The 11,625-nt window shown below is 54.8% G+C and overlaps 1 non-coding gene across 1 annotated transcript; it reads left to right on the plus strand.

The window, feature by feature from the left end:
• Positions 1–516: 516 nt before the first annotated feature.
• LOC129187079 (5.8S ribosomal RNA) lies at positions 517–670 on the plus strand. The gene has a single exon (XR_008572353.1). It is a non-coding gene; the product is annotated as a 5.8S ribosomal RNA (ribosomal RNA).
• The last annotated feature ends 10,955 nt before the right edge of the window (positions 671–11,625 follow it).

Genomic DNA, 11,625 nt, shown 5'->3' on the forward strand with positions numbered 1-11,625 from the left:
AAGCTCAACAGGGTCTTCTTTCCCCGCTGATTCTGCCAAGCCCGTTCCCTTGGCTGTGGTTTCGCTAGATAGTGGGTAGGTACAGTGGGAATCTCGTTCATCCAAGAAAGGGTGTTTCTGGACCTGCCTGCCGCCGTCGCTGCTTCCCACGCATATTGAAACCGCCCAGACGGGCGCCTGTCCCCCATTCACTCCCATTCATTTGACACTCTGTCATGTCTCTTCACAGTGCCAGACTAGAGTCAAGCTCAACAGGGTCTTCTTTCCCCGCTGATTCTGCCAAGCCCGTTCCCTTGGCTGTGGTTTTGCTAGATAGTGGGTAGGGAGCGCAACAGCGGTTCTGCACGCTTTTTAAAGCCGCTTTTTCGTTTCCAGCCACCTCGGCATGCACTTCCACATCGACCCGTGAGGACTCGAAGGGGATCCTCCCGCACTAGGCGGCCTCTGCTGCCCGGGAGGGAGGGCGCGCCGTCCGCCAACTCACCTGTGTGGCAAGCCCACCGAAAACCCTCTGACAACTCTTAGCGGTGGATCACTCGGCTCGTGCGTCGATGAAGAACGCAGCTAGCTGCGAGAACTAATGTGAATTGCAGGACACATTGATCATCGACACTTCGAACGCACCTTGCGGCCCCGGGTCCCTCCCGGGGGCACGCCTGTCTGAGCGTCGCTTGGCAATCAATCGGGAGTACGGACGAGGCCGGCCCCCCCCCTCCAGCCCCTCTCACGGGGTCCGGGTTGGGGTCCGCCCGGCCTACGCTCCCGCTGCTGGGGAGTCGCCCGCCGGCCCCGACGGCGGCCCCCACCCACCCCCAAGGCCCCCGGGAGGGCAGGGGGGGGGGGGGGGGGGGGGGGAAGAGGGGCCGGAGCGCCGGGGGCCGGCGGGAGGCGGGCTTGGAGGGTGGCTCCGGAGAGGCTCACCGCGGGAAGAGGAGGAGGAGGAGGAGCGGGCGCGTGGAAGACCGGAGACACGGGGAGGACGACGGGCGCGCGCGATCAGCCCCGGCGCTCCGGTATCGTCACGTCTAGGCGGGATTCTGACTTAGAGGCGTTCAGTAATAAGCCCACAGATGGTAGCATCGCACCAGTGGCTCCTCAGCCAAGCGCATGCACCAAATGTCTGAACCTGCGGACGCCACGCCACGCACTCACACACACGCCGTCGTCCTGGCCTGCGCCGCCTCCGGGGCCAGGGCGCGTGGCCGTGGGCGCTCAGTGTGGGGAGGGCAGCCCAGGCCGCCTTGCGCGACCCAGCAGGGCACCCGGGGGGGACGCGGTAACCTGTTTTTAGAAAATAACCTCCAGCATTCGCTCACAGACCTGTCAAGCCCAGGGGCGGCTGTAATGTCTGTGGAGAGCCGCTGCTTCCTTGAATGTCTGCCTCGCACGGCCCAGCAGGGCGCTCAGTGTGGGGAGGGCAGCCCAGGCCGCCTTGCGCGGCCCAGCAGGGCGCCCGGGGGGGACGCGGAAGCAGGCCGAGCTGCGTGGAGCCCAGGGGTGGCGCGCGGCCCGCAGGCCGAGCTTCCTGGAGTGCAGGAGCGTTTCTAAACAAGGGAGCAAGGCAGGAACGCAGGCCGAGCTGCGTGGACCCCAGGGGTGGCTGTAAAGTCTGTGGAGAGCCGCTGCTGCGCTGGATGAAATGAGAAAAGAGGTGATGCGCGGCCCAGGCCGCCTGGCGTGGCCCATCGCGGGCGCTCCTCGTCGGACACCTGCTTCACACACAGCCTGGGTGCCAGCTGTGGAGTGACGCTTTGAAAATGCATGCACAAGTCACTCGAGTTGCCGCCGGAGGGTCTGAGCGGAAACCCCGAGGCGCAATGAAAGTGAGGGGCCGAGGTGGGATCCCGCCCCCCCGGGCCGCGGGCGCACCACCGCCCCGTCTCCGCCTGCCGCGTCAAAGTGTCAAATGAATGGGTGTCAATGGGGCGGAGTACCCAATGTGCAAAAAAGTTTTGAAAATAGGACAAAGTGTCAAGAGAGCAAGGCAGGAACGCAGGCCGAGCTGCCTGGAGCCTCAAAGCGGATAGAAAAAGCGTTGAGAGCCGCTATCTAGCCACACGCGCGCAGCAGCGGCTCTCCACAGACTTTACAGCCACCCCTGGGCTCCACGCAGCTCGGCCTGCGTTCCTGCAGAGCCGCTGTTGCGCCGGAGAAATGGAGAAAAAGTCTTAAAAATGATAAAGTCCTCACGGGTCGATGTGGAAGTGCATGCCGAGGCGGCTGGAAACGAAAAAGCGGCTTTAAAAAGGCAAGGCAGGAACGCAGGCCGAGCTGCCTGGAGCCTCAAAGTGGATAGAAAAAGCGTTGAGAGCCGTCGGGCCCACACCCGGCCGTCGCCGGCGACAGGGGCCGCGAGGGCTACGCCGCGACGAGTAGGAGGGCCGCCGCGGTGCGCACGGAACCCCCGGGCGCGGGCCCGGGTGGAGCCGCCGCGGGCGCAGATCTTGGTGGTAGTAGCAAATATTCAAACGAGAGCTTTGAAGGCCGAAGTGGAGAAGGGTTCCATGTGAAGAGCAGTTGAACATGGGTCAGTCGGTCCTAAGGGATGGCCTACGTCGCCCCCCCGGCGCGCGTCCAGGGTCACCGCCGCGCACCGCCGACACCGACCCCCCGGAGCGCGCGTCCCGCCGAGCAGCGCGGTGCGTCCCCGGTCCCGGGATCGAGGCCGGCCGCGCGCGACGGCGGACGCGCGCTCCTGGCACCGCGGCTCCGGCAGCCGGCGGGCTTCGCGCCCCAGCCCGACCGACCCAGCCCTTAGAGCCAATCCTCGCAACAGCGGCTCTCCACAGACTTTACAGCCACCCCTGGGCTCCACGCAGCTCGGCCTGCGTTCCTGCCTTGCTTCCTTGACACTTTGTCATTCGGGCTCAGCGGCCCCGGAGCGCCCTGCTGGGCCGCGCGAGGCAGACATCCAAGGAAGTGAAAAAACGATAAGGGTAGTGGTATTTACTCCCGTAAATGCCATTTTTCCTGGTTGACTGACACCCGGAGGTGAAGCGCGGCTCCCTCTGACCGCGCCGGAGCCTCAGCTTGCCTTCCAATGAGAGCTGGGCTCCTTTTTAATTCGGCCACCCGCAGGTGGGAGCGCGGACCAAGCCACCGAGCTGGAGCGAGCACCGGGCCCGATCCTAGCGTGTCCCCCCCCCGCGCCGGCGAGCAGAGCCGCTCGTGACTGGGCGATGGCAGCCCCCTCTCCTTCCACACGCACCGCATGTTGCGGCTCTGCACGCTTTTTAAAGCCGCTTTTTAGCGCCCGCGATGGGCCGCGCCAGGCGGCCCGGGCCACGCATCACCTCCGGGTGAAAAATAAAAAGGAGCACGCTGGTGCTTCGCGGGAGTCTGCGCACGCGATAGGCGACGTCTGGCGGCCCCGGCGCGGTGGCTCGGTCCGCGCTCCCACCTGCAGGTCGGCCATGGTCCTGGCGGAGCGCCGAGAAGACAATCAGACTTGCTGGAAACGAAAAAGCGGCTTTAAAAAGCGTGCAGAGCCGCTGTTGCGATGCCGCTTTTAGCGTACTGAAACACGGACTCCAGCTGAGCCAGGCCGCTGAGGCCTCCATCACGGCTCAGAGGTGGTCGCGAACTGCCGCCGTTGCGCCGGAGAAATGGAGAAAAATGATGTGTTGTTGCAATAGTAATCCTGCTCAGTGGCGGAGGAAATGCGCCCTGCGGGGGCGTGCCGGAACTCTGGCTCGCCGGCAACCGGACGCGGACGGGAGGACCCGCCGCGCCCGGCCCAGGGGAGCTCCCCTGTCGTCCGAGGCCGACAAAAACTTGGATCGAGGGCTGACTTTCAGTAGATCGCAACGAAGGAATTGCTCTGCTACGTACGAAACCCTGACCGAGAATCAGGTCGTCTGCAAGTCATTTAGCACCGGGTCATCCGCCAACATGCGGTGCGTGTGGAAGGAGAGGGGGCGGCCATCGTCCGGCCGCACCCCGGCCCGGCGGCTCCACCCGGGCCCGCGCCCGGGGCTTCCGTGCGCACCGCGGCGGCCCGTGGCTCGCCTCGTGGCGGACCGTCAGCTCGATCCCGAGATCCAACTACGAGCTTTTAAACTGCGCGCGAGTCGGAGGGTCCAAGCGGAAACCCCGAGGCGCAATGAAAGTGAGGGGCCGAGGTGGGATCCCGCCCCCCCGGGGCGCGGGCGCACCACCGGCCCGTCTCCGCCCGCCGCGTCGGGGAGGTGGAGCCCGAGCGCAAGTCCTCACGGGTCGATGTGGAAGTGCATGCCGAGGCGGCTGGAAACGAAAAAGCGGCTTTAAAAAGCGGCCAGAGCGCTGGCCCCCCGTGGCGGCGACGTCTCATTCAGAGTCCTAACGAGTCGAGGCGGAAGTGCAAGCCGAGGCGTCTGGAGCCTCAAAGCGGCTTTAAAAAGCGTGCAGAGCCGCTGTTGCTTGTTGCAATAGTAATCCTGCTCAGTACGAGAGGAACCGCAGGTTCAGACATTTGGTGCATGTGCTTGGCTGAGGAGCCACTGGTGCGACGCTACCATCTGTGGGCTTATGACTGAACGCCTCTAAGTCAGAATCCCGCCTAGACGTGACGATACCGGAGCGCCGGGGCTGATCCGGCTGGTCTGGGAGAGCCACTCGTGAGGAAAAAGTCTGAAAAATGACAGAGTCCTAACGAGTCGATTTCAAAACTTTTTTGCACATTGGGTACTCCGCCCCATTGACTCCCATTCATTTGACACATTCCGGGGGGAGTATGGTTGCAAAGCTGAAACTTAAAGGAATTGACGGAAGGGCACCACCAGGAGTGGAGCCTGCGGCTTAATTTGACTCAACGCGGACCCCCCCCTTCTCGGCTGATTTTACCCTCTCCCGTAAACGCGTTTTTTCCTGGTCGACCAAAACACTCATTGAGAAAAAGTCTAAAAAATGACAGAGTCCTAACGGGCCGAGGCGCCGCGGCGGCGGTTGAGACCGCACGCGGGCCTAAAAAATGACAGAGTCCTAACGAGTCGAGGCGGAAGTCCCTCAGTAGCGGCGAGCGAAGAGGGAAGAGCCCAGCGCCGAATCCCCGCCCGGCGGTCGGGCGCGGGAGTTGTGGCGTACAGAAGACCGCTTCGCCCGGTGCCGCGCGGATATATATATATATATACAGTATATATATATATACTGTATCTATATATATATAAAAAGTGTGACTTATAGTAGTTCCATCCATTTTATTATACTGGTGAAAACACACGCAAAAGTATTCATTTAGGAAAAAAAAACGTTTTGGAATATCATTCAGTAAATTCACTTCTGATATGCAGTACCACCAAACTGACTTCAAAACGCAAGATCAAAAAATTTCATCCATACTTGATATTATTTGACTTGTTACAGTATTTGAAGCTCTTGGGGCAGAATGGCGTGCATTACTTGGCTACAACCAGCAGAGGCGCTGCTGATTCAATGAGTTTGCTGTCTAAAGAAGTACACTATGGGAAGTGGAGCTATGTCTGCTAACCAACTCCTCTAGGCTGCATTATTCTTGTCAATACAACACTGGAATAGAAACAAGAGTTCAGAACACTCTTATTCTTCCATCCAGTTAAAAATATAACAATTAAGCAACAAACATAGTTTATCACCCATCTAACTCCATCTAGAATTTAGGGGGTATGTGTAGGCTTACAGACGTGTATAATTTCTACGTCTCTGCTGATGTCAGCAAGACGCACATGATAAACATACAGTCAAGCCAGAATATTAACATATGCAGGAATCCCCACCTTACCGTGGTGGAGGGGTTTGTGTGCCCGAGTGATCCTAGGAGCTATGTTGTCTGGGGCTATATGCCCCTGGTAGGGTCTCCCAAGGCAAACAGGTCCTGGGTGACGAGCCAGACCAAGAGTGATTCAGAAGACCTTTATGAACACATACACAAGGAGAGACCGCACCTCGCCTGGACGTGGTATAACGGGGCCTCATCCTGGAGCCAGGACTGGGGGAGGGGCTCACCCTTGGGGCCCGGCCGGGCTCAGCCCGAACAAGCCACACAGGATCCCCCCCCCCCGTAGACCCACCACCTGCGGGGGCAAGCATAAGGGTCCGGTGCATTGCGCTTTGGTTGGCGGTCGAGGGCGGGCGCCTGGGCAACCTGGTCTTCGGCGGCCAAATCTGGTTCTTGGGACATGGAATGTCACTTCTTTGGCGGGGAAGGAGCCCGAACTTGTGAGAGAGGTTGAGACATTCCGACTAGATATAGTCGGACTCACCTCGACCCCACAGTTTGGGTTCTGGATGCAAACTCCTCGAGAGGGGCTGGACCTTGTTCTACTCTGGAGTTGCTGCTGGGAAGAGGCAGCGTGCTAGTGTGGGCTTATTAATAGCCCCCCGGCTCGGTGCCTCTGTGTTAGAGTCATCCCCGGTTTACGAGAGGGTCATTTCCCTACGCCTTCAGGGAAAGGATCCTGACTGTCGTTTGTGCGTACACGCCCAACGGCAGTTCAGAGTACCCAGCCTTCTTGGAGTCCATCAGAGGGGTGCTGGAGAGCACCCCAACTGGTGACTCCATCGTTTTGCTGGGAGACTTCAACGCCCATGTGGGCAATGACAGTGTGACCTGGAGGGGCGTGATTGGGAGGAACGGCCTCCCCCTATATGAACCCGTGTGGTGTGATGTTGTTAGACATCTATGCAAACCACAGTTTGTCCATCACAAACACCATGTTCAAATATAAGGATGTCCACAAGTGCACATGGCACCAGGACACCCTAGGCCACAGGTCTATGATGGACTTTGTAGTCGTATCATCAGACCTGTGTCCGCATGTTCTGGATACGCGGGTAAAGAGAGGGGCTAAGCTGTCAACTGATCACCACCTGGTGATGAGTTGGATTAGATGGCAGGGGAGGATGCCGGACAGACCCGGGAGACCCAAACGTGTAGTGAGGGTGTGCTGGGAACGTTTGGCAGAGTCTCCTGTTCGTCGAGTCCTCAGTTCTCACCTCCGGCAGAGCTTCGCCTGCATCCCGGGGGAGGACGAGGATATTGAGTCCGAATGGGCTCTATTACGTGCCTCCATTGCTGAGGCAGCTGATCGGAGATACGGCCGCAAGGTGGTCGGTGCCTGTCGTGGCAGCAAGCCCCAAAACCGATGGTGGACACCAGAGGTCAGGGCTGCCGTCAAGCTGAAGAAGGAGTCCTATCGAGCATGGATGGCTTGCGGGACTCCTGAAACAGCTGATAGGTACCGGCAGGCCAAGCGGCTTCGGTGGTGGTCAAGGCAAAAACTCGGGTGTGGGAGGAGTTCAGTGAGGCCATGGAACACAACTTTTGGTCGTCCTCGAAGAGGTTCTGTCAAACCATCCGGTGCCTCAGAAAAGGGAAGCAGTGCCCGGTCCACAGTGGGGATATAGGATATAGTTGGGCAGTGGAAGGAATACTTTGAGGCCCTTCTCAATCCCACTGACATACCTTCCATAGAGGAAGCAGAGGCTGAAGACACAAACACAGACAGTTCCATCACCGTGGCTGAGGTATCTGGGGTAGTCAAAACGCTCCCCAGTGGCAAAGCTCTGGGGGTGGACGAGTTTCGCCCCGAATTCCTCAAGGCTCTAGATGTTGAGGGACTGTCTTGGCTGACACATCTCTTCAACATTGCGTGGAAGTCGGGAACAGTACCTCTGGATTGGCAGACTAGGGTGGTGGTCCCCCTTTTCAAGAAGGGTGACCGGAGTGTGTGTTCCAACTATAGGGGGATCACAGTCCTCAGCCTCCCTGGGAAAGTCTATTCCAGGGTGCTGGAGAGAAGGGTACGACCGTTAATCGAACCTCGGCTACAGGAGGTGCAATGTGGTTTTCGTCCTGGTCGCGGAACACTGGACCAGCTCTACACCCTTGCAAGGGTACTGGAGGGTACTTGGGAGTTTGCCCAACCGGTCTACATGTGCTTTGTGGACCTGGAAAAGGAATTCGACTGTGCTCCGGGAGTATGGGATTGGTGGCGCGCTACTACGTGCCATTTGGTCCTTGTACAATCGGAGCAGGAGCCTGGTTGGCATTGCCAGCAGTAAGTCAAGCCTGTTTCCTGTGAATGTTGGCCTCTGTCAAGGCTGCCCTTTGTCACCGATTCTGTTCATAATTTTCATGGACAGAATTTCTAGGCGCAGCCAAGGTGTCGAGGGACTCCAGTTCGGGGACCTTAGGATCTCGTCTCTGCAGACGACATGTTCCTGATGGCCTCATCAGGCTGTGACCTGCAGCATTTACTGGGACGGTTTGCATCTGAGTGTGAAGCTTCTGGGATGAGACTCAGCACCTCCAAATCCGAGGCCATGGTTCTCAGCCGGAAAAGGGTGGATTGCTCCCTCCGGGTTGGGAATGAGGTCCTGCCTCAGGTGGAGGAGTTCAAGTATCTCGGGGTCTTGTTGACGAGTGAAGGAAGGCTGGAGCGTGAGGTCGATAGGCGGATCGGCGCAGCGTCTGCAGTCATGCGGTGGCTGTACCAGACCGTCGTGGTGAAGAGAGAGCTGAGCCGGAAGGCAAAGCTCTCAATTTACCGTTTGATCTATGTTCCCACCCTCACCTTTGGTCATGAGCTTTGGGTCGTGACAGAAAGAACGAGATCGCGGACACAAGCGGCTGAAATGAGTTTTCTTTGTAGGGTGGCGGGACTCACCCTAAGACATAGGGTGAGGAGCTCGGTCATCCGGGAGGAGCTCAGAGTATAGTCACTGCTCCTTCATATCAAGAGAAGCCAGCTGAGATGGCTTGGTCATCTAGCCGGATGCCTCCCGGACGCCTCCCTGGTGAGGTGTTTCGGGCATGCCCAGCTGGGAGAAGGCCCCGGGTCAGACCTAGGACACGCTGGAGGGATTATGTCTCACAGCTGGCCTTCCCTAGTAAGACTGCTGCCCCCGCAACCCGGGGGAAAGCGGAGGAAAATGGACTGGAATGGAATGTGTGTGTGTGTTTTTGCATCAACATTTTAATAACCTTATGCTTTTAATAGTGGGTTAAAGTATCACGCCTTATTTACAGGTAAGAAATTCATCCTCATGCTTCTACACCGAACCAACAAGCCAAATAGTTGTGGTTTGCTCATGAAGCAAACGCCACAAGTCACAAAAGTAGGGGTGTAGTAGAGACCCAAATAATATTAAATAGTATCAATCATTTCTGCTTTACCATTTTGCAACACAACTCCCATGGCATATTCTATATTCACACCCCCAGCTCAGAACAATTACAAACTATTTGCTTTGTCCCTCGGAAAGTTCCAGTCCAGCGCGCGGCATCGCCATCGTGTCCGTGATCGTCAAAAATCCAAAAGATGCCCGGTGGGATACATAGTGGTCGTCTACATCCATGCACGTCTCGTTTTCCTCATGTATTTAGATTTACAATAAAACTCTTGAATCTTGAATCTTTGTTTCTATCATAAGGTCTTTGTTTTCACAGGCTAATAGAAAGCATGTGGTTGTCAACAATGGCCTCTGGACAGAACAGCAAAAACACATTGGGAGAAAGAATAATATCTTATGCTTGAAATAATTGGGACATTTCAAGACTTCTGGTCATTTAAAAATAGCTTTAAATCTTTATACAGAGCCACTGACTTGTGTTGAAATTAGTACTTAAAACGTATTCAAACCAGCATGTATCAGCAGTAGTATGTATGAACTAACAGGCAAATGTTGTGGTCTGCTTTGCAGTCAAAATGGAAGTACAGTCAAACTTGTCTATAGCGGCCACTAGAGGGAGTCTGCAAAAGTGGCCACTATAGACAGGTGGCCTCTATAGACAGGTTGGCCCAGTTTAAATGTTGACCAATAGAGGAAAAAAAAGAAAAAAAGGGGGAAAAAAAAAATAATAATAATGTTGACCAGTAGAGGGCACTGCGGACTGGTTCATGGTTCATGGTTTTAATCCTGAACATGCAAGAGTCAAACATTAGCACATCACATAGTACAATTCACAATTTTGCATGTCCAAAAAGGAGTAGGAAGAAGCAAAGCTTATTTAATCCTACCCCTCATCAGTTTCAATACATTTATTCACCTCTTGTTCTTCCAAGTGTACTTTGTAGGTCTACATGACAATGTAGTGCAATCATAGCCAAGGTTTTTACTTACTAAAAGGAAGCTAGAGGCTTAATAATAACTGATAGAATATATCCACCACCCACAGAACAAAGCTGTGCTAGTAATGTCTTACGCTTGTTTTTAATATTTTACTTTTTATACGGCAGAGTGTCATTACAGCTTTAGTTCATCAGGAAGTGACGGGAAGTGACGGTGGGCGTCCCGAGCAGGAGAGCTAGGCTCAGTGCTAGCTGTGAGTTTGGAGAGAGTTTGGAAGTGTGTTTATGTTGGCGTGGATGTAAAGTCCTGCAGTGTTCTCCGCTGTTAGTAAAGCCATTAAAGTGCATCGGCGACGTGAGTCTCTCCTTCCCCACAAACAAGAAATAAACGGTGTCACTTGTTACAGGCATTGCCTGGACAGCTATGTAGTGGGGCTTGTTTAACCTTTGCCTTGTGGGCAAGCAGGAAGGAGAGACGATGCTGAGAGACGTGTGTGTGTTCTGAGCTGCTGTCTGGTGGCCGCGTTCAATAAATAAAGTTGGCAGAAGCAACAGGAGAAGTTTCCTTCTTGGGTTCGGAGCTGAATAACACTGACAAGTTAACAGACTAGTAGCGAACGGAAAAGAAGACGGCTTTGTTTGTGTCGAATACAGAAGATGAGGACTTTGATGGATTTGTGGATGAGGATTGATGGAAAATAACGTGAGTACATTCTAAAATACTTCAATTAACTACAACCGAACTCAGTTTTGCTCCCGCTGCCGCATGCATGCTAGCGTATGTTTTTTTTTTTTATTATTGCAGCGTCGCTGGGAGTACGTCCTGTTCCCAGCCTACTTTGCGGTAATGTTTTGGTGCAAATGCTCTTAAAGTTACATGTTTGACCAGGAAATAGCAAGCTCAAAAGAAGACGGCTTTTTTTAATGTGGAACAACTGACAGTTTGTGTGGATCTTGTGAATGATTGTGACTGAGCTAGGACTCAGTAATTAAAGTCTACACACGACGGCTTCATTGATTGAAAAACAAAACTTTTTCGTGCATGAAGCTTCTACTTGAGTTGGTAATTTGGCCGCTATATGCAGTCAGATATTGACCAAGGGAGACAAAATGGGTGGCCGCTGGCCGCGTTGGACAGGTGACTGCTATACACAGGGTCTATAACATGTAAATTTACTGGGGGGGATTTTTCAGTGGCTGCTATAGGCAGGTGGCCGTTCTATAAAGGTGGCCGCTAAGACAGGTTTGACTGTACATGGAATGGAATAAAAATGGGCCTCATTCACGAAATGTTCTTACGCACAAATGTGTTCTTAAAGCCTTCTTACGAAGATTTTTGGCATTCACGAAACGTGTTCTTAACTCACAGTTCTTAGATCTAAGAACAAATTTTACGAACGCTCAGGAGGACTCTTACGCACAAGCAAAGCTTGCACTTTCAATGCGCAATCGCCCTCATGATGGATTTTGCAACCTGATCACAAAAAATGTAGTGCAAATAAAATATCCCAGCAATTATTTATCATCAAAACAACAAAAATATACTCCATCGATAAATATATATTCAAATCCCAATTCATCAAAAAAAAAAATGGCTGGC

The sequence above is a fragment of the Dunckerocampus dactyliophorus genome, chromosome 8, assembly GCF_027744805.1.
Source record: "Dunckerocampus dactyliophorus isolate RoL2022-P2 chromosome 8, RoL_Ddac_1.1, whole genome shotgun sequence".
Lineage (NCBI taxonomy): Eukaryota > Metazoa > Chordata > Actinopteri > Syngnathiformes > Syngnathidae > Dunckerocampus > Dunckerocampus dactyliophorus.